Below are 23,219 nucleotides of genomic sequence, written 5' to 3'. Positions count from 1 at the left end.
CAGCTGCTCTGCAGTGAGGGGACTGACAGCAATAAAACACTTTCACCAAGTCCTCTGTGCCAAGGAGAGACAGTGTTGCTGTGTCTCCTTTTGCTTTGTCGGGGTGAGCGCTGTGTGCAGGCACACCAAACCTGCTTATCGTGGCACTCTGCTTGTTTGAGGGGAGGCACTGGAGAGTTTTGGGGAGGGTGCTCTGTAGCTGCTCATCCAATTCAAAGTTTAGCTGTGTGCAGTAATATTTTGTGTTGTTGGCCTTGCTTACATACTGTAAGGTTTTCAGCACAGGCAGCAGAGCATTCAGGAATGAAGAATCTGACAAGCATTTTTGATGACTTCAATTTTAACAATTCTGTTGGGTTGCAGTTTTGTAAGCAGTTGGGCTGAGGTAATTGACTGCTGGACCCTGAAAGGAGAAATGGCTGCATCTTCTTGTCCTTCCCAGCAGTGTGCATGGTCATGGGGCTCCTTCACACCCCAGTGCAAATGGCTGGCTCTGCAGAAAGCAACAAATCCCATCGCCTTTCTCTTTTCCATATCTGTGAAAATCCATATCCATATTTCCATTTCTCTCTGCAGAGGCAGAGCAGCAGAGAGGAGGGGAGGCAGACAAGGTGTGATAAGTCATTGTCGTTCAGCTCACCCTCTCTGAGGAAACCACAACCTATTTTGCAGTCTCAGACCTGTGTAACCTGCATTGCCTCTACCCAACGTTAGACAAATGCCTCCAAAGCCCTTTGCAGAGAGAAATAGAGACATAAAGAGTATACATAGGGAAATTTAATAGAATCATACAACTACAGAAGGGCCTGGGTCAGAAAAGACCCTAAAGATGATCTAGTTCCAACACCCTGCTGTGGGCAGGGACACCCAGGCAGAGTCACATACAAGGACAGAGTCACAGAGTAGGATGGGACAGGATTGTAAGATCATGGACTTCAAAGGGCCCTAGGATAATATGGACTTTTATTACTGTGTAAAGATAGAAACACTTGGGTTTAGTGCATGTTTTAGGGGAGAGAATGAGTAATGAGTTTATCTTGTGGTTTTGGGGGTGGGCGTTTCTTTGTGTTTTTTTTTTTTTTTTTTGTTGTTTGTTTGGTTTGGTTTGGTTTGGTTTGTTTTTTTTTTTTGTTGGTCTTCTTTTTTGTTTTTGTTTTTTTGTTTTTTTTGTTTTTTTTTTTTTTTTTTTTTTTTTTTGTTACCTGGGATCCTTTACAAAGATAGGGAAACTGGTGATATAAATATTTGTCTCATTTTCCAGGCACCTAAGGGAGTTATTTTTTCAGTGTTTGCCAATTGCTTTAAAGCCTTGGCAGCATTCATGCAGGCAGCCTTTATGGCAGGTGCTTGTGCACACAAATGGCATTCTGCAGTGGCTTCTATCTCCCTACTGGACAGCAAGGAGTGTTACTGATGTGGACATGCCAGGAATGATGCTGTTTCTCCTTCTCTCATACTTGTTGCTTTGCTTTTCAATGAGTGTACTGCTGGGCCTGTCTGTCCTCCTTTTCTGATTTTTTTCCAAAATAGAGCCACTAATGGTTTTTACAGATTTTAGTAGCTGATCTTCTTTTGGCTGTGGTTAAGAGCATTGCTTCAAATTTCAAAGTTCTTGGGAAACAGGAGAGGTGGGCTGTCATAGTTGTGTTGAATTGGGGTTGTTGGGAACAAAGCACTCCTGTTTCTTCTGTACACGTGCAGTTTTGCAGACGGTGGGATGATCTCTGTCTTCAGTTGTCATCCCATTACAGTACTCCTGCATCTTCTCAAACACCTGAAATTAGTATGGTCAGACACTTAATCTTGAATTATTTGGACCTTGAGATAGTGTTTGGTTCACTGCATGAATGTCCTACATTAATATTTTTTCTCTTTGGGTGTTTGGACATGCACTATGGACTTTTAAAAAAGTCTTACACCTTAGTATTTTTTATATCATTTATGCAAAAACAAATTTTAAGCTTTGTTTAGGGGAAGGATGTATTTTGAAATACCTTTTATGTCGTATTCTGATGGTAATCTGAAAAAAAATTTAGATCTTGTTTTATGTTTTGCTGTAAAGTTCTACATCCTTTCAAAGGAAAAAGATTATTTCTTACTAAGCCAGGCAGAGGAATGTGAGCCATGAAGTTTCTTAGCCTTTTATCATGCTGTACAAGTCATGTCTTGCTCAAAAGGTCAACACCCACAGAACATGCTTTTCTACAGTTCAGTGGTCTAAGCAGCTGCTTTTCTTGTGGCTGTAGGAATCTTTCCTATTATCAATGAACATGCAGTCTTTTGATGATATGACATCTGATGCTATGGCTATTTCTGGGTTATGTGTTTATAATGTAAATTATATCTATTCAACACCAAAGCAGCAATGACAAACATAAATAATGTGTTTGCCATGTACTCTTACAGATTATTCTTTCAGTTTAAATCCTTGCAGCTTTTCCCAGTTTTGCATACATGTATGTATGTATTTTTGTGAAATATTACATCAGATTTCTTTTAACTTAGAACTAAAAATAGTTTATTTTGGCATCTGTTGGAGTTTAGCTTCTTTGTTTCTGTTGGTACAGAGTTCTGTGTCTGTTCATGTAGTAGTCAGCCTAGCAAGGGTCATAATACATAAAGTTGGTTCATAGACTTTCTGGTTTTTTAAATTGCCCTTTGGAGCTTCTGTTACAGTCTGGGATCAGTTACTGATCTCTTTAGAAAGAGTTGTTTGGTCTTTTTTTGGTTTTGTTTTTTTTAATGCCTTAAAAATGCAGTTGTATTTCCTGATATTTTGTTTGCTTGTTTTTGTCTAATAAAATCTTGGGATATTGAGTGAGTAATAAGTACTGACTGCTTGAGTACATAGGATGGAAGTGGAAATTTATATGGTTTTAAAAAAAGCCAAACAGCTGTCTGAGATGAGTTGTTTTAGGATTAATCCTGGTCTCTTTACAAATCCCTTTGGGAGAGAAGAGGGCAGACAAAAGGCACTTCATGTCACTGGCATGTTTACTGAGTGGCTCTGCTGCTTTAGCCCAAGGGAGGAGGCGGGAGCAGGGAACGGGAAACTACGGGGATGAGGAGGAGTACTTTGGGGTGAGCTCCTTAAGAAATACATGAAGGCTGAAGGGTGACGCCAAGGTGGGAAAGTCTGAGGAGCTGAGAGGACCAAAGGGACCACAGCAAGAGGAAACACTTGAAGACTGCAGTAGAAGAAAAATGACTGCTTTTGTGAAAACAGGTTAGCATCGGGGGCTGCCCTTCCTGCCGTGCCTGGGCAGGACTTTGCAGCCGTGTCTTCCTCATCAAACGTAAGGTGCTGCCTGAGCCCGGTGCATGTCCAGGCACTGACCCTGGGTGTGCCTGCTGTGGGTGTAAGACCACGACACCTTGCAATTTGGGCTAAGTATTTCACCCCAAGACAGGTAAAGTTTTTGGAGTGACATCTGAAGGTGTGCTAAGGTGTGGTTAGTGGTAATTAATGAAAGCTAATTGGCTGATGTTTCTCTAGGACTCAGCATGTTCTCTCCAGCAGCCTCTTGTTTCCATTGGTCATCTTGTTGGAAACGTCCAAGTAGTTTTTAGGGGACCAGGCTGTACATACTTAAAGGAGAAATTTGAATGGGCAAGATGCAGCTGTGCATGAGGCTGCTGTAGCTTTGGTTTGTTCAGTTTCATCAGCTGCTTAATTTTAAATTCATGGCCTAATTTTGTGTGGAACATTTTATAGGCAGGCAAACCCACAAAACTCTAACAAGTAATCTCCAGTCTGACACTGAAGGAGGCACATCTGTGTGAGGATTTTCTTCCCAAGTGTTTGATTTTATTTTGTTTCAGGCCTTTGTGTAAGGAAAAGCTGTGTAACTTGCACACATGTAAAGACAGAGAACTGAGTTGAATGTGAAGTAACAGCCATCTTATGTAGTGAAAAATTAGCCTAGTAATATTAGCAAGCATTTGAACAAAGTTTGCTGATTGGTGAGGGTGCTGTTTATTTTTGAAGCTTGTGTTTTAGCACACTTCAAGTTACTACTGTTGACAAACAAGGATGGTTTTTTTCCTTTTTTCTAACAAATCACTTCCCTCAAGCATCTCCTGCAAATGTTCGGACTGTGCTGTTTTTCTAACATGAGCTAAAAGCTTGTACTAACAAGTAGGGAAGTAAAGGAAAACTATTGTGCCTTTGCTATTATTATACTCTTGTCAAAGTCTTTGCATCTGTTTAAATACTAACCAGAAGAAAATGTGGGAGGAGAATAAAGGTTTTTTAAAAGTCTTCCCTTAGCTGAGTAGAATTTCTCCTTTTTCAGACTATCTTCAAGGGCTTCCACCCAGCTGGGACAGGAATGGCATGGTGTGGAGCTTGGGTGCTGCAGGCTATAGCAAGTAATGGGATACAGACCTTAGTTCAGTGATAGCTGATATCACCTCTTTGCACTGTTGAATGTAATGGCAGTCAAATTTTGACCCAGATGCATGTGATAGCATTCATTTGGAGCTCAGTGGAGTGTAGAACATAATGAATGCTGCAGCGGATGTTGTTAGCATGTCACCTGGATTGGCTTCTGGGGTTGCATTGTGTCTTACCTGTCATTCATCTGCCTGGATCACTCTGGTGCAATCCAGATCCTTGCTGGTGCTTCATGTGCTGATATTTGTTGACAGCTTCACAATGTGTCTCCCTCTGCATCAGACTTCTTTTTTCAAGATCAGCTTCTGCCCCTAAAGAATCTCTGTGTAAATTATTCCCAGGACACATGCCTTTTTTTCATTTATGTTACAGTCCTTGCAGGATATCCTGCCTTTTGTGTTTCACAACCTGCTGGCAATGGGAAGGATTTGCATGGCGTCAATCCTACAGATGAGCACGCAGCTTCGCAGGCTCTGTGTCAACTGCCTATACCAAATCAGATTGCAAATGGAGTTTGTACAATCCAGCAAGTAAAACTGGCTGCATCACTGTGGTTTTCTGAGGATGAAAGAGATGCTGGCTTTTGCTTTACTTATCAGCCAGGCTTGGTGTCTAGTCAAAAGGGTAGTGGAGAGATGCAGGGCAGAACATTGGTAGAAACAGAATTTGAAGATTGGGAAGAGAGTTTAATCAAAATCTGTGTTTTCTTCTTTGTTTTCTGCCTTCCCTAGTGGAGAATGACCAATGTCATACCAGTTAGCACTGGATTGGGAATGGCTGTAATTGCTTGAAAGCTGTCAACCTGCAGTTAACCCTGCTCATCAGGCTGAGGTTTGGAGAGCGATGTGGAGGACACATTTGCTGCAGGGAACATTCCTGTCCTGGCAAGCTTTGCTCATGTGTGCCCAGCACTGCCTGGGAAGCCCTGCAGTAGAACGTGCTGGCTCTCCATGCGAGTCAGCAGGAAGGAATACTTTGTCTTGTTGCAGGCTATTGTGAGCTGCTGCTCTGCTGGGGACTCCTTTGGCTTTTCACAGTGGTCCTTGCACCAGATGATAACGTGCTGAGCTTGTTCTGGTCAGCAAAGCTCCTTGTCACTGTGCCAAGAGCACCCTCACAAAGAAAGCCCTATGCCTTTTACCTCCTAAGTGAATCCTAATGTGGATTCACTACATTCCTGGATCAAAGTAGCAGTCAGTCTTCCTGTTTTGAAAAAATGGAACTGGGGACAATACTGTTGCTTTGAGATGAAGATCTGCTTTTCAGGCTAATTTTAGGTGCAGCTTCATGTGTAAGTAGGAGGCAGTTTAGAGCAGAGGGGCTCGACAAGGGGACATCCAAAATGATGAATGCTGGTGTTGGGCAGGGTGGTGTGGGCAGATGCAGCCACATGGGAAGGCATGATCCGGAGCAGTGGCTGCTGAGCTGGGTGCATGCTGGACAGGGCAGGCTGAGCAGATGTGACTGACCTTCCAGGCAGAGCCTTGCTGCCTGGGCTCAGAGCCTCAGCACAGGGCAGGGTGAGCACAGCTCCACTGGCAAGATGGGCAGCTGTGGGCCTCTTGTGTTCCCCAAAACAAAAAGCAGTCCAGAGCATTGCAAGGCATTTCTTAGATTACAGTTTTAATTCCAAACGAGAGTTTCTTTCTAGAAAAAAAGGCATTTTTTAAAGGCATTTTGAGGCTGGGAGAAAAGATAAACTAAGGGATACCTAGAGAAAGGGGAGAAGCCAAGTATCAAAAAAGATGAAAGTCATTCACCACAATCAAAGCCTATGTTTTATTCCACTGCTACAATAGAAGAGCAGGTCAGGTAAAAAAATCAGTTGTGTGTCCTAAACCTCCCTGATGCTTTTCAGCATAAATCTAGTTGAAGAGACCTTCAGTGGTAGAAGCTTACAGGAAGGCTGCTGTAGTTATTACAGCATTTCCTGGGTGGCTCAGCCTTCATCTCTGAAGCCACACCTGGTGTATTAGGGTTTCCTATGCTGTTATTTCTGTTATGCTGGACACGTTCCCAGAATTCTGTCAAGAGCTTCTGTATCAAAGGAGGATCATCCCACAGCACAGGCTGCTGAGTGCGTGGAGAAATTAGGTAAACTACAGCAGCCAGTAAAACTTGAATGAGTTTTATAGAGGGAAGCTGAGAAAGCAAATGCTTCTTTTATTACCTTTGAAATATAATTGTGTTTCTCTCTTGTAATTGAGTGCCAGCAACTTTTGCTAACTTGTCACTTCTAAAAAAAGTTTTTTTTTCCTTAACAGACATGCAGTGATATTTTTATTTTAGGAAATTTAGATTTCTGTTCTTCACAGGTCATAACACTGGGAATTTAGCCAGCATATTTCACCCTTGTGTCTGAAGGCAGCATAGAAACTGGACGTGCAGGCATTAGAGAAGGCATTTGATTAATCTTGTTTCCTTTATTGTTCCCAAGTTATTGGAGTTATTCAAGAGGCATGCATTTTTTTTTGAAATTCGAGTAAGCCGTAATAGCCAGCAAGTTCTTTTCATTAATCACCCAAGTAAAGAAGAAACTCTGGGAGCTGTGAAATTCCTCTGAACACAACATTGATACCAAAATGCAATTGTTTGTATTGTTTTTTATTTATTAATAGAAATAGTTTTTATTATGGTTTTTATTTATTAATAGAAATAATAAGAGAATTCTTCAGACTTTGTGTCCTTCCTTCAGTCAATAAAAGGAAGCACATACCTCCCTGTAATTGAAGACAGGTATGCTATTGTGGAGGGTGGAACAGGACTCTCTGTAAGGAGAGGTGGAGTCTCCATTAAGTGGTGTGATTCATATGTTGATGCATTCTGCAAAATAGGTCTGCTGGTTGGTCGTGTTTTGTTTTGGCTTTTTCTTTAGTTCAGTGGGTGGAAAGTTGTATCATTGGGCTGTTCTGTACTACATTTTACTCTTTTTGAATTCAGTTGTTCTTGAGTTCTTGCCTCAAGACTTCATGCAGGTCACTGGGAGGAGGCTGAGCCCCATGTGATTGCTGCTGTCTCAGCACCAGAGGAACTGGAGCTTTCTGGGTTCCGAGGAAGTCCCTGACTTGTAATAATCCTCCAGGATCTTCATTGTACTTACATTCTACACAATTGTTTCTTTTACACTGTTTTGAATTTTTTCTAAGATGACCTTAGAGGATCTCTAGTCACATGATAATGTGAAACAACTGTACTTAAAAACTTTTAGTTTTTTAGTTCCCATGAATGATTCAAACCCAAAAATTCATCCCCAGGGAGGACTTTTTACTCTAGAAAGGAAATACGGGAAATCTAGGTGGAATTTAGTGTTAGCTTCCCCCTGCCCATCCAAGGTGGCACTCAGGTCATCCAACTGTGTGAAGAAATATCCATCATGACAGCATATTTGAAAAATTTATATTTGCAAGGAGGAATTTGAATTAATCATATCTAACTTTTGTGTTGAATTCCTGATCACTGTAGCTTAAGCTCCCATGGAGTTCAAATTTTGGTGAAAGAAAATATATGGGAAAAAAAAATCTATCTGAAGCAATGAAATATATTTGCTGGAATATAGGAAGTGCTGAAGACTTCCAGATTGGAGTTCTAAATAGAATGCTTGAGTGAACTTGGCTTGCTGCACTACAGACTACAGGTCCAGGAAGCTGAAGAGGATGCTCTGTAAAGCCTGGAGAAGAGGAGCAGCAGGTTGTCTTGTTGTGGGTCCGCTGATGATAAGTTTCACATGACCTCACAGTCTTTCCTTCTATAGCAGTACAGTCTCTTCTGCATTGTATTCCTTGTCTTTTAAAAACTAGTTATATACTAGTTTTCCATGAAAAAAATCAAGGACTGTTGACTGTTTTGTGGTTTGCTGTTTTGTAATCAGCAGGGTAAGGGTCTTGCTTGTAATCAGGAATATGTCAATTAAATGTTTTTAACCTGAGGACTTTACATGTGACTTACTGAACTGTGTTCTAGGCTTTTTGATTGACATCATTAGCATTTCTGAGTCCATGGAATATCTGTAAATGCTGAAACCAGCCAGGAATCTGGCTGGTTCTCAAGTGTTTTTGTCAAAAGGCATTAGTGCTTACCTTTGACTGTGTCAGTGTGTATAGTGAAAAAAACCCAAAGAAGCTGCTTTGCAGACTAGGTGTGACAACTTGTAAACCAGATAGAAAAATATTTAACTAGAAAGAAAAAAAATTAGTCTTAATTTAAAATCCGTGTTAGTGGTTAAAAGTAATTCTTCAAATAATTTTCAAAATTGTGTTTAGAGTAGTTTCTGTATCTAGTCTATATGGTTACTGTTTCCACTGGCTGTGTATTACAGCTTTTTCTGCTAGACTGAAGTATTCTGTAGTTTGTTTTCCATGTAAATATTACATGTACTTAACCTGTCATTATATGACCCTCACCTTTTCTTATTTGGTAAAGAGTTGTTTAAAACCAGATGGAATTTTTGTGTGGCTGGTACTGAGCATTTAGAGGAAAGTTGTGCAAGGAAGTGTCTTACCTTAGCCTTGTAAGAACAAAGGGATGTGTCTTTGAGGTTAGAAATTAGTAATAATGTATTTTCAGTGGGAAGGATTTTGAAACTATTGATTTAGATTGTTCTAGAACTGGAGGAAGGCTTTAAACATGCTGCTTTTGATCACAGAAGGTGTTAGAATTAAAGGAAAAAATTAAGACGATTTAAATATCTTTGAAGCATGCTTAAGAACTATTTCATGTTATCCTCTTCTCTAATTGATTAACTGGATAATAGGTTTAAATGTACCAAATAACAAAACCCCTGGATTTCATAGCAACTGATCTGAAATGATCTAATTAAGTTTGGGTTTTCCTCTTGAGTCACCTGGGTGAATCCTAATGATTTATAGCAGATTGCATTAAATTGAGTTGTGCCTGTTTCTTGGAAATAGTGTTGAGAAAATTAGAAATTTCTGCAAGAACATAAATTAGATAAAAGTACTGAGTGGAAGTGTCTGTTTCATGCTTTCTGGTCCTCCTCACTCATATAGGCAAATCCATTTGATTACTGTTCTTGATGGTTTTGATATTGATATCGACAGTGGTATATGCAGACATGTAGCTAAGACATGGTTTGAACTTGTGATGTCAGTTTTGCTAATTAAAAAATAATTTAATCTTTTTGATTTTTGAAGCTCCTGAAATTTCTGCTGAGCACCATTCTGCTGAATTTCAGTTATAAATTTCATGTGTGGGGTCTTTGAAATATTACTTTTTCTTAATCTTCTCAACCAGCAGTTATTTTTAACTGTTCTAGAGGAGTGTTATTTAAATCCCAAATTTTATATGGGCCGTATCTCTGTGATCCACAAAAAGTGCCCTACTTTAACAGTTGAGAAAAGCATTGAATGTGAACCCTGACATTTCTTGACATGAAGTAGCTCAAGGAAACTTTGGTAGTAAGTTCCAGAAAGTTTGGTAATGGAGGTTCTGTTACACTTTCCTTTTTTTCCCTTTATGTTGCATAAACACAAGAACAAAGAATACAGTTGTTAGGCAAATGCTATATGTACATTTTTTTCTTTTTGAAATGTTAAAAAAATAGTATTTATTTTCTGATAATCAAAGTCATAATTTTCTAGACTGGCCTTGAAAATCTGAAGTCAAGTTGTGTCCAAATAATTCAGGTCATGCTTGTATGTATTTTAGATTTATTTTATTTTTTTTTTTTATTAAACATTGTAGGTAATATCAGTTGGGAAGATAAAAACACTTGCTGAACAAAATTTTCTGAGCTATGGAAAAAACCATGGGGTTTGGGAAGGTCTGAGTTTTAAAAACCTGAATTGTGAAAATATGCTTAACATTGTGGATATGACTGTATTGTTGTATCAAGTATTTTGCTTTTAATAAAGGGAAAGTTTTATGTCTACAAAAGGATTGTATGCTCCTCGAGTCTACCTGTAATTCAAAGTTCATGTAGACTTTGTTTATTTTTAACACAGAATCATAGAATGGTTTGGGTTGGATGGAATCTTAAAGCTCATCTAGTTCCAACCCCTCTGCCATGGGCAGGGACATGTTTCACTAGGCCAGGTTGTTCAAAGTCACACTTTCAGGATGGGGCATCCAGAGTTCTCTGGGCAACTGTTTCAGCTCCTCCCCACCCTCTCGGTAAAGAATTGCTTAGAAGTACAGATCATACATGTTCTCAGAGATATTTCTCTGTTGTTCCTGGGACTTGTATTGCCTCTGTGGGGAAGAAGGACACCAAGAAATGGGAAATGTGACTCAGGTCCTGAGTACCTCTTGTCCTGGCAGAGGGATGAGAGAGCTTTACTTGGGTTTTTCTGGTGCTGGTATCTGTGGTTTTGTGGGGAAGAGTTAACATTGTGCCAGTCTTGTAGTTGGGAACTGTAAGCGTCTGTGTGTGAGCCTTTTGTGCTCCTCTTGAGAGTATTTTTAATAGTATCTTTATTGGTTTTGAAACAATTTGTGTTTTATACATTGTCCATAAATCAAATAAAAGTTTACTTTTTATAATGTGATGTTGGAACAGGAATAGAAACTTTGATACACGGTATTTGTATTTTTGACTTAAAGCCCTAATTCAAATCTCTCCTGTCTGACCAGCAGCAGCAAGATTAGTTACCAGAGAGGGGGATCTATACCCCAGTTTTAGACAAAACACGCTGATTAAAGTTATTTGTGGGCTGAGTAATACAAGCCTTTGTTTGGACTGCTGAACAGGGTTATGTTGAAACCTGCAGGAACAGGACTCACTCACATTCCTGTTGCTGTTGCTTCCACATTTCTAGTCCACAGCATCATCTGATGATGCTGAGCCAGTGGTGAGTTACCAGCTGAGCATGCAAGTAATGTTTTACTTTGACACCTGTTTGATCAGACAACAATATCTCCGTGTGTCCTTGCACAGCTGGGGGGAAGGCTGCTTGACAGGCGCTTGGGGTGCAGTGTCCCTGGGTGGGCTGGGGAGAGCTGCCTGCTGGGGGCTCACAGGATGGGCACTGCCAAAGCATCTTGGTCAACTGAGGTGGAACTAAAGATCATTTTAATCATACTTTGTGTTTAGAGGGCGAGATCACCACAATTGTATAAGCTCTAAAGGGTAGAACTTGTGCTTAGCTGGTGTTTGAACTCCAAGAAGCATAAATTTAAAGTGTTGAACATTGGAGGTCTAAGGCAAATTTTTGTGTTATAGTAGCAATAGTCTGTCCTTGAGGAGGAAAGAAAGAAGAAAAACTTTGTTTATGTTACTTAAAACAACTCTCTTGGTTTAAGCTGTTTTTTCTGGTTAAGTGATGATGTGTGATTGGTAGCTAGATGCTATATGATCACTCATGCCTGGTATTAAAGAATAAAGCCTAGATAAAAAAGACAATAAAGTTGAAGTGCAGATAAAAAAGGGGGGAAAGTACTGTAAGCTGGTTTGTCACTATATTAGAGCAAGAGTCTCTTCTCATGCTGGCAACCATCAGCAGCTGGATAAAGAATGAGTAGAGGCATGTCTCCATTGGTGTTTTAGTTCGTCTCAGGAGTTTACTGTGGTACTGAACCTCCTGGTTGTCTGCATTTGAGGCACTGCAAGCCCAGGCACCAAACTGCATCCTATTCGGAAGAAACCAACCTGGAAGATGCTCCTTAGAAAAACACCTGATACTCTGCAGCTGTGAATTCATATTCAGTCACGGAGACCAGACTGGAGCTACATGGTACAAACCAGAACTAGTAAAACCCTCCAGATGGTGCACAGTATGGGCTTAAAATCTTTACAATTAGTGAAAAAGAAAAAAAAAAAAAAAAAACCAGAAATATCTTAAATTGACCATTCAAGTCTTCTGTAAGATGTCTTTGATTTTGAATGCATAATATTTTGTTTGCCCTACAGTGAGTTCAGTGTAATTCAAAATATTGTAGGAAGGACTAAAAAGCAACAAAATGAAGGAAGTGTGTTACTTAGAGTTGAAAATTACATAGGTGTTTTCATTTATCATTTTGTTCCTGAGGTGAAAATTATTGTTATATGCTCCTTATCCCATCACAATGTTAAATTATTGAATATTTGATAAGACAGGAAAATGAAACTGAAACTAAATATCCATGTAATTGAAAAAGAAAAAAGTAAAAGTGCCCATGATAATTACAATATATTATTTAGCATAGTTTCACTCTGTTGTCTGATCTTAGATCCACTAATTCCTTAAAAATGTTTTAACAATCAGATTATCACTGGATTGAAAGTTCTTGAACATCTAGATTGAAACCATTGCAGCTGAATTAAATGAAGATTGCATGAGCAGGACTCGGTGACCTTCTTTTATTTCTTAGATGAGTTTCCCAACCTCTGGAGATTCATTTTTTGTATAAAATATTTTGCACGATCTGAAATGAAGGCTCAAGTGCCACGAATAAATGCTTTGAGCTGATGACCCCAATTGGGAAATAGCAGTGGCAGCATGACCATGCTCATTCTCCCAGCTATAATTGTTCAGGAAGTTTTGAATTTAAAAACACCTGAGCTGCATTTTGTGTCTGAATTTACAGCCTGACTAAAGCTTTCCTTAACTCCACTTCTTGCTTCTTTGCCAAAATAAACAGGCTGATCTTAGCATGTGACTGTGGCGGTTTGTCCTCTGCATGAGCTTCTGTATAGAATTTGTAATTATGCTTAAGGGCTGGTCCTGGGAGCTGTGATTCTGCATAAATTGTTTTCAGTTTACTTTCACTTCAGATGCATTGAGACTGTGTGTGCCTGTTCCCAGCCCCAGGGGTGGTTCTCTTCTCTTGCCTGTGCAGAGACAGTGTTTGCTCTGTTGCCTGCACATCGACATCTACCATTGAAAACCTTAAAGCTATCCCAGGATTTTTCTAAAATAGGCATTTGGCTAAGCCTGGGCAGAAAATTTATAACCATTTTTGTGGTGTTGCTGGTTGGTAATTTTTACTCATGGTTGGCTTTAACAGAATCATTAGCAGGGATGCACTTTCTTGCAGCATGCATATTAAATTAATAAATAACATTTTATATGTGATGGGGATGGGCAGTAACATTTAGGTAATCTATTTGAGATTAAAATCAGTTGATGAAATGCAGTTGGACTTCGATCTCGATCTTCTGAATAAGAAGTGAATGTGATGTTCTTGAGCTGCATTTCCTGTAACTTGAAGAGAGTGTGATGTTTTTGAGTTGGATTTCCTGTAATTCATGGTTCATAAAAGTATTGGAGCTATGGGAGCTGCATCAGTCCATTTAAGATAGTGAATCAGTAGTAAGAAAAGCAAGCTGTTTGTCTTCAGCTGTGGCAGAATCTGTGCAAAGATTAGTCCAGAGTCTGTAATCTGCATGACCCTGTACCAAGGTTTAGGAAGCCTAGAACTTTCTCAAACCTTGCAGAGAGCAGTGTCTTGCCAAAAAATGAGAGTTGAACTGTGGTCAGGATGTGGCTGATGTGGAAGTTGTTATGGCCTGCAGCTTTCCCTGCTGCCAAGATCCTGTCAGTCCTAATAGCAGATTTTGTCTGGTTTGCTGCTGGTCAGATGCCAAGCCTTTACAGTACTCAGCCTTCTGTGAAAATACAAACTACTGGTGAACAGTACAAGAATTAAAGGTTGTTTTAGAGTCACAGAATGGTTTGAGTTGCAAAGGACCTTTAAAGAGATCAAGTCTTACCCCTCTGTCCTCACTAGGTTGTTCAAAGTTCCATTCCACCTGACGTTGAAGGTTTCCAGGGATGGGGCATTCACAGCTTCTTCAGGCAAACCTCATTGCAAAAAATTTCTTTTTTACATCCAGTCTAAATCTGTCCTTTTTTAGTTTAAAACTATTGTCCCTTGTCCTGTTACTAGGGGCCTTGACAGAAAGTCTCTCTCCATCTTATAGGCTTCCTTCATATATGGAAAGGCCACAATAAGGTCTTTACTGAAGCTCTCTCTTCTTTCTTCTGAACACCCCCAACTCTCTCAGCTTTTCTTCATAGGAGAGATGTTCTAGCCCTTTGATAAATTTTATGGGTTTTCAGTGTATTTTATTCCTAAATTATCTACTCCAGAAAATTTGAGATTATATAAACGATCTTTATCTTTTGTTGTAACTACTGGGTTTTTGTCTCATAGTAATGGGCCTTCTATACTCATCTTTCCAAGGAAACAAATGGAGTTGCTGACAAAACACGTTCTGTGTCACTTCTTGGAGTAGCTTTCTTGTCTTTGCTGTTAAAATTGTCTTCAATGACTCTCATGATCTCATGATGTTAAGAGAAAGCTTTCAGTCACCTCCCTCAGAATTACTTTTATCAATGAGATCTGTGAACTTGGAAACAGGTTCTATTTTTTTATTTATTTATTTGTATACAGTATTTGAGTAGATTTTGACAAGAATCTTCCTTTTTTTAGTTGCGTGTTTCTGAAGAGAGGGTTTCTCATGAGTTCACTGGTCTATTGCAGATTGTCTGTGTTTCAGCTCATTGCTTATAAACTACACCCATGTAATAAGTACAAGCTGATATGGAGAGAGGAAAAAGCAGGTAATGTAAGTGTTTTTAGGAACTAATTCTGTCTTTGGAAGAGTTATGGATTCTGTACAGCAAGGGATGGTAATAAACATGGATTACACCTGTCAATTTGCATATGCTGCTGCTTGTCATTAGTTTCTAGTATTTTCTCCTCTAATAAAGTAGCCAAATCAAAGTTAGTACAATTTGAAAACATCTGATATACTTGCTATTTGTTATACTGGTACTAAGTCAGAAAGTACAAATATATTTTTTCCCTGCCCAGGCTCTTTGTATTGGTTTGAGGTCAAGTATCTGAGGTTTCCTGCACACCCTCCAGCAGCCTTTGATGATGCCATCTGAAGTGCTTAGTTTATTTGGCTTGACTTGGCTCCTGGCTGAGTATGTATTCTTAGTTTCCTAAAATATCAGTCCCATTTACACTGATATGTACCAGGAGTTTGGCAATGCTTTTTATAGTTGTACTTTAAAAAAACTTACCAGGCAAATGTGTCTCTGTTCAGTTATTTATGCATATGTATTTATCAAACTGATCAAACTCAGTGCAGGTTGGTTGCTTGCTTATTTCTGTATTTACCTCGTTTCATTTGATTATTCTGCAGCGAGAGGGTTATACAGCTGAAGTTCAAAACTTGACAAGACATGGGTTCAGAGGAGAGGTCAGAGGGTGTGTGGGTCACCCTCAGGAGCTCCTGGGGCATTTCTGAATTATTCACAGAGGCAGCCATAGAGAACCAAGTTACTGATAGGCTCTGGCTTATGATTCAGCTCTTGACTTTCTCTGCTGGAATTGTAGGGCTGCTTGAATGTCAAGGGCTTAATATCACTCATCTAAAAGCACAAAATAGATGGTACTGTCACTAGGTAGTGCAGGCTTTCTACTTCAAGTATTTTTCTGAAAAAATATTTAAGTTGTGAAGAGTTCTTGAATTGCTGGTGAATTAACAAAAGTACAAAAGCACTCAAACGTGGGATTTATTTTGTGGTATATTTTTTTTCTGTTTGGCTTGGGTTTTCCCCCCCTAAATCAGTGGTTAGGAATACTGTTCTGATTTTTTTGTATGGAGAGTATGAACTTTTTTTGGGTTTTTCTGTGTTCATATGAGTTAGAATAAATTACTGGGATTCAGTCTATCTCAGCCTCTTTTTGAATCAACTGGACAAAAGCTGGTATAAAATGCAATATATGTTTGCTTTAACTGGTACAAGGCCCTGCTGGCTGCACCAAGATGTGCTTTAGCCAGCATTGATGGTGGTCTACACAGGATTAAAATTCTGGTGTCCTGATTGCTTGTCATAATGGTCAGCTTCTGCAGTTCAGATTATGGAAGCCAGTGACCAGGTATTGGTATTTATATGATAAATAACCAGTATTTATGGTAAGTGATCCATCTCCTTTTAAGTATTTGGGAATCAAATTAAGGACTTTCTTAGTGGTTTATTTGCATAATTAGATTTTCTACTTTTTGTGCTGGAGGTGAGGTCCCTTGTATTTGATAGATTTAGGCCAATTGGTTGCTTTTGTTTTGCCTTGTATATGAAGCTCAAAGAGAGACTGTTGGGTGCATAAGCCTAAGAGAGAATAAACATAATCAGTTCTTGTATTAGGTCACCTGAAGATGAGCAATAGCTTGGCAGCAGCACATGCTGGGTGGGGAAACAGGGCACTCTAATTTGACAGTAGGAGAGTATGAGATGTAGAAGATGAATGGGTGGGGAAGGCTGAAAAATGACATAACCAGAGGAGAATTTAGAGTTCGTTAGCTTAGAGAGAGTCATTCTCAACCTTCAAGAAGCATTTGCTCTTTCTCATGTTTACACTTGGAAAAAGTGGCACATGAGGATATAAATAAATACACTGTTAAAGTGCTAGCTGAAGGAGTTTGAGGCTGCTTATGGAATATGATTTAAGCCATTATGCTTGAGTACTGCAGCCAGTGGTCACACAGCATGACTACTGCTATGGAGAGTTAATTCCAGAGTTCACCTCGTCTGCCTGAACTACTCCAGCTAGATCTGCAGGAGTTTATCCTATGCGTTCTTTATATATTATGAGATGGCTTAAGATACTTTTGATTTTGCTCTGATGTCTTTGTCTGTTTGGTGACTTCTGCCTTGGTATGCCTTTTCTTCCCCTCTTGCTGCCTGCTGGTTTCACTAGGGCTGACTTGTAAAGCCTGAAAGCATTACATTTAACAACCTCTTTCAAAAGTGTTTTTATAGCCTTGTTAGTTCTGTTTTTTCTAGTCCTCATTTCTCTTTTGTAATGCTTCTGAAGTGGTGTCCAGACAATAACTGAGGAACTTTTTCTTTAATTTTAACTTTGCTGCTCAAATTTGACACTGTTTTTTGTGTTTTGATACTTTTCCTCTTTCTGCTTGTTGCTATTACTGTAGTAGGCATTGCTGTTGGTTGAAAATGCTTATGCAGATCCCGTTGGCACACTTAATTCTTGGTTTGTCAGGAAACTCCACTCAGGTTATTTTAATGAACAAGAATTGGGACAAAGACCTCTCTATTTTCTTAGTAGGAACTAAAATAAGAATAACATTCTTGAGAGAACAGTAGCTTAAAAATTTGACAGAAGAGCAGGAATCACAGAGGAAATCATCACATCTTGCTGATTCTAAATGAATTGAGCTTTAATTTCTCAGTGTCACAGTCAAAAGACCACAACCTCTGTGATTAAAATTTTACAAACTTACAAGCTGTACAAAATTCCTCCCGGTCTTGTATAGCAGCAGTTGAATTGGACAAATATTTGCTAGTTAACATACCATATATGTTGCTGTCTTTTACTAGTTAACATCACATATATGTTGTGATCTTTTACTGTGTACAGCCTCTCTTGTGGACTCATTTCCTCTGCCACATCTGCAGAGTTGATGTGTTTGTTAAAATTGCCGAAATTGTCCTTCCTCTGCCTCCAATGGCAGATTTCCTTGTTCGTGTGAGGTTTATTTTTATTTCTTGAGCAATACTGAGAATTTTGCTCTTAGTGAACAACACCTGAAAGACACTTGGCCTTAGAGAAATCTGTTCAGTTGGTGTACAAATTATTTTGGATAGGCTTCCTACAATAGGTGTTTTTTTAGTGGGCTACAGTTTTGTTATATTAAAAGTGCACAGACTTTCAGAAGTGCTGACTGAGTCAATATGATGCATTTGAAAAAACCATAAAAGATATATTTCAAAACTGAGGGTTCTTGGGCAATGCCTGTATCACCTCATTTTCAGGATAGTAACATACATGAAATTCAGTTGCTGGAGGGAAATTTCCTACCATTAACTGAATTCCTTCTTTTTAACATCTTATTTTGACGCAATAGCTATGTAAGTATTTGCAGATAAAGCAGTATTTTTTTTTTCAAAACACCTGTTCTTACTCAGACCATCTCCTGCCCTGGATCAGTACTTCTCAAGGTGGTCAGGAGGAGAAGAGGCCGAGCAGGGAGCAAGGCCAGGAGAGCAGCTGGGCTGAAATGCCTCAAGCAGCAATTAACACACAGGAAGGTGAGATGGTTTATAGGAAGCTGTACAGGTCTTTGGCTAATCCTGACCCTACCAGACCCCTTCTTCTGCTCCTTAAAATTTGTTTTTCCAGGAGCATGGATGTTCCAGACAGAGGTGTTTTCAGCAATTGCAGCGGTCAGGCTAGAAGGACGGCCCGGCTAGACAGCCAGCAACCGCTAGCAGCACGGGGGCACTTAACCCGATAGCCGGGCTGCAGGCCAGCGCCTCAGGCAATCGCCCGGCGCTACAGCTGGCGACGGTGCCACATGCAGGACGAGGCTCACTAAGAGCTGCAACCAGCAGAATAAGAAAGCAAACTCCAACTGCGGTGAATTCCTACTTTTAATGAAACGCAGGTAAACCAGCAGAAGAAGAGCCAGAGGGAAGGATTACAGCAGCTTTTAAAGGGTGAGGGGTACAAGGGAGGAGTCAGTGTCTGCACCAATGAGGACACTGAGGGGGTGGGATCCAGGGGACTGACATGAGGAAAACACCAACAGGGACAATTTGAAGGAGGGGCTCCAGTGCCTGAGCCAATCATTCAGCTCTCCAGCTGGAAGCTTCTAGTAATAAAGGAGGGAGTGGAGAGTGAGTGGCTGGCACCAGGGAGGGGTTGAGAAAGGATACATTTGGTTACCAAGACAACCGGGGTGGATTTGGGGTAACTGACAATAACTGGAAAGGAGGGAGGAGTTGGGGCAGAACCATTACAAGATAGGGGGAAACAGAACATTCCAACCTAACACAGCACAACATCTCCCCCTTTTTTGTTTAAAAAAGAAAAATAATTGAAAGTCTAAAAAGAAATAAACTGAACTTGATTAGTATATTCAGAGTATATGGAGTATTGCAGTTGTGTTTTACTGATTGGGAATTGCCATGTTTAATGTAGAGAAAATAAGATTTCTCCTTAGCTTAACTCATGAGGGACTGTCTTGCCTTTTCTTATTGAATAGCAAAAACAACAGCAGAGAAAGCATTTCCTATGTGAATGTTAAATAAGTGAATACAAATTCAAAAGAGTGGTTCATCTGGAAATACTACAAAAATCAGTTTCTGGTTGCTCAGTATTGAAAATATGCTGATATATGCAAATACACAAAGAAGAAAATAAGCATGCTATGAGAATAATTTCATCAGCTGTTGTGCTCATGTTGTCCCAAGCAGTCAGACCAGGTAGCTTTAAAACAAAATTTTTTTTTAGTAATTCTCAGATGTGGACCTCAGATACTCTGTTTTGCATGCATCCATCTGCAAAGGTTGTGACAATTAACAAGTTGGGGTTAAGATTTTCAGATCAGGTTGGTTTTGGAAGTACTTCTGCGCTGTGCTGTATTGCAGTCTATTTCTTCTTTTCCAGTTTGGCAGAAGTCCCTGCCTCACTGAGTTACTTTACTGATGTTATTTTAGGTATGAAAAAGCTGCAGTGTGACATGAATAAACTAGAATGTGTTAGAGCAGAGTTTTGTAGTAAATTGGAAAAGTAAAGAATAAAAATGGTATCGGTTTAATACTGAGTTAAACAATAGAGCTATAACTGTATTGTAATTAGCTCAAATAAAAATAAATCTCTACTATATCTGCGGTTCATTTGAAATACTGTGTCACCTGCAGTAGAATGTTGCACACTGCCTGAGCTTTGATTTGGAGAAGTTTCAGTTGAGCAGTAAACTAGGGTTGCGTAAGTAATTTGTCTGACAGTAAGGTACCACTCAGGATGAATGTTTTTCTCTGTCTAGTCTCTTCTGTATGTTTATAGGACCTTTCTCAGAGCAGTCTCATGTGCCTGCTGTAATCAGCAGAATTTTGGGCAGCTCTTAAACACACATGTGCAAGGTGGTTTTAATATTAAAGCAACATTGTTTTACAATGATAATTTACTACTATACCTATTCTAATTAGTTCATTTTCCTTGGACTTAGCCATTTTAGTGAGTTACTGTTGGTTATTTAATGAAGTCTAATTTTTCATTTGTTTTAATTAGTTAATTGAGCAATCAGTACAGTGCCTCGGTATAGCAGACTGTTCATAGGATTGTAAGTAGGATCAGATCATGCAAATGCCTGTCTCTGAGCTCTGGCAACAGGTTTAAAATTGCATTAGTATATTTTGCCTTTGTAGAATTCTTTCACCAGATGGTAGCGTTTTATTTCTATTCAAATAGTCTATAACACCCAAATGTAGTTGTATTACATTATTTTAAAATCAATACTTAGGTAAACATAAGTGGGAGGAGCATAGTGTGTTAACTTTCAACTGAAGAATTCTTGGTTGTTTCCTATACACAATGTGTTACATAGATAATTTTTTTTTTTGAGAAAAAAATGTCATTAAGCATTCTCCAAAAGGGGGAATAATAGTGCAGAAAAAAAGTTACAGAAATATTGGTGGGTGTTTTTCTCTGAATCTGGGCAGTGATTTGTCTTGCAAGTTGTTTGAACACTAGATCTAGTGTTTAGCCAGTGCTGAATGTGTTAAGTACTCTTATTGATAATTAAGGAAAGGTCTATTACTACATACCAATTATAAAGAAATAAAATCTGACATTTGAAGGAATAGCTATTAAGTTTACCAGCTTCAGGCAAAGGCTTATTTTATATTGCTATCCCTCTTGTGCTCAACAGAGAGAAAAACTGCAATACTCCTGAGGTCTTTCTATGTAGAAAGAGAAAAGGGCAGCTGGCTTCCCACTTCTAAGCATAATCTCTGCAAATTCTCCTCTTTGTTTTGGAGATGTCTTAATTGTGGAGACCAAAATGATCCAGTAACTTAAAATCAATTAATGTAGGTTAAGTGCATATATACAAATACAAATGTGGATGATAACTTATTTTGTCTCCTTTTTTGGAAGCATTGTCCAGGTTACTCCTTGTGTTTCATGGTGTTGCTATCAAATTTGTTGCCTTAGAGCTTTTAGCCTGGGCATGAGTCTCTTTGCTTTCATTGTTTTCAGAAATGGTGTGGTGTTTTAGCAGGGTGATGAACTGCATGTAGATTGGATTTAGATGGATGCAGATGGGGACAAAAGTTGTTCCCACTGGTAGTTCCTGTTCATATAAAATGCTGGTCTGTAAACTGGCTGTTCAAGAGCTTGTTCAGGACTAGGCTTCCTGCACCTGTCTCAAGGCAATGGCACAATACATCAGATGAGGGTGTAAATAATAGAGCAGGTAATACCTGGTAAGTTTTGATATCCAATTTCAGTGTGCTCCCTGCCAGAGTCCCAGCTGACAGAGATGAAGTGGTGCTAAACCCAAAATGTTACAACTGGTTTTATGTCACTTCTCAGCCAGAAGACTGTATTTATTAAAATTAATTGTCCTATTAATATCTGACTCACTTGTATTTGGATTCCTTTCATCCAATGGCATCTTAGATGCTTGCAAAGCCTCAGGTACTTTTCTTAAATTTGCATTTCCTGGTGGTGGCTGAATTCAACCACTGCTCGGTCCTTCAAGAGGATTTCTTCAGCTTGTGACACTCCTCTGTCATAATTTATTAATGGAGTATGTAGTTGCCTTTAAGAATATGTAAGAATGCAAAAAGCCCTGTCAGTGAACAAAGCAGAAGCATCTGGATGTGAACTGGAGAGGTTGGATTCCTACTTCTGCTGAAGTTTTGGCAGTAATTTTAGGGTTTGTTTTTCGTGCAACATGGTGATGTCCAAAGCCCTGACCATGGTACTTGGGGTGTAAAAGACAGCCTTGTTTTTAGTGGTTGTGTGACATATCGTTTAACTACTATTTTGAACTAGCATTTTAAAAGCAAATGATAGGTTTGTGAAGAAATGAAGGCTTGGTTATATCCAGAAATAAACTCGGCTGTTTAGAAACTCTGCCCACAATGGCAGTTGAATCTAGAGGTCAGGTCTGGCTGGAAAGAAATTCCTTTTTCAGTATCGTAAAATAAAGAAAAAATGGCCAGCAGCCAGTTGTGAGTGAAGACAGATGTTGTTTACAGGATTTATCGTATAGTGATGGCAACACATGATGAAGATGCTATTTTGTAGAGTTCATGGGCTGTGGCAAAAGGGTGGAAGTATACAGGAGAAATTGTGATACTGGAGGTTTTAGAACATAACTTTCTGTGTGTAGTTAAAAGAACTTACTATGTTTTGTACATGGGAGAATAGAAAATCACAAGTTTTCATCAATATTTCACAATAAAGTTGCCAAGGAATAAGACAGCTTGCTGTTAACTAAGACCAGCAGCATTCTCAAAGAGATCACAGCCAGCCTTTTCCTTCCCTTCCAACTTTTCTGACCTGTCCTTGGAGGCAGTAAAAAGCAGATTATGTGCAGCATGTGGTGACATATCCTCTGAGGGGCAATGTCCTTTTCTGCTTGTAGTTGTACAGCTTTCTGGCTGGCCAATCACTCTTTTCCTTGCTGCTGCTCATGGCAAAGGGATCGGTAGCCTTCATTGTTCGTGAGAATTTTGGATCTTCTTTTTCCTTCAGATAGGGGAAAAGAAAAATGTGGGACACTCTCCCAGGCTTTCCCTAGACTTCTAGAGTTCGTTGCCAGTGTTTTCTTTGCTGCTTGGCAGGCTCATTTCTTTCATGCTAAGAGAGGCAAGTTACACCTTGGTGGTATGAGATTACTTTTTACAAATTTTGGAATCACTAAAACATGTCAGTTTAGTAGGTGAATGAGTTTTAGAGAGGAGTAAGGAACAGCAAGGAGAAGTGAGCCTTTTAAGCCGAGTGGACTCTATTCTTATTAGGGTAAGGACTATAAAGTAGGTTTAAAAGAAACCAAAACCAAGCTGACAAAACCCCCCCCAAAACAACCAAACACTAAAAAAGGGACCAATTCAGCATA

General features: G+C 39.4%; 1 protein-coding gene across 1 annotated transcript in view; it reads left to right on the top strand.

Annotated features, from left to right (window-relative positions):
• Positions 1-23,219, top strand: part of MYO6 (myosin VI) — a 105,210-nt gene that overhangs the window by 5,549 nt on the left and 76,442 nt on the right. The gene's annotated exons all lie outside the window — the stretch shown is intronic.

This window comes from Ammospiza nelsoni, chromosome 3, assembly GCF_027579445.1.
Source record: "Ammospiza nelsoni isolate bAmmNel1 chromosome 3, bAmmNel1.pri, whole genome shotgun sequence".
Classification (NCBI taxonomy): Eukaryota; Metazoa; Chordata; class Aves; order Passeriformes; family Passerellidae; genus Ammospiza; species Ammospiza nelsoni.
This window is presented reverse-complemented; position numbering and strand designations above follow the sequence as displayed.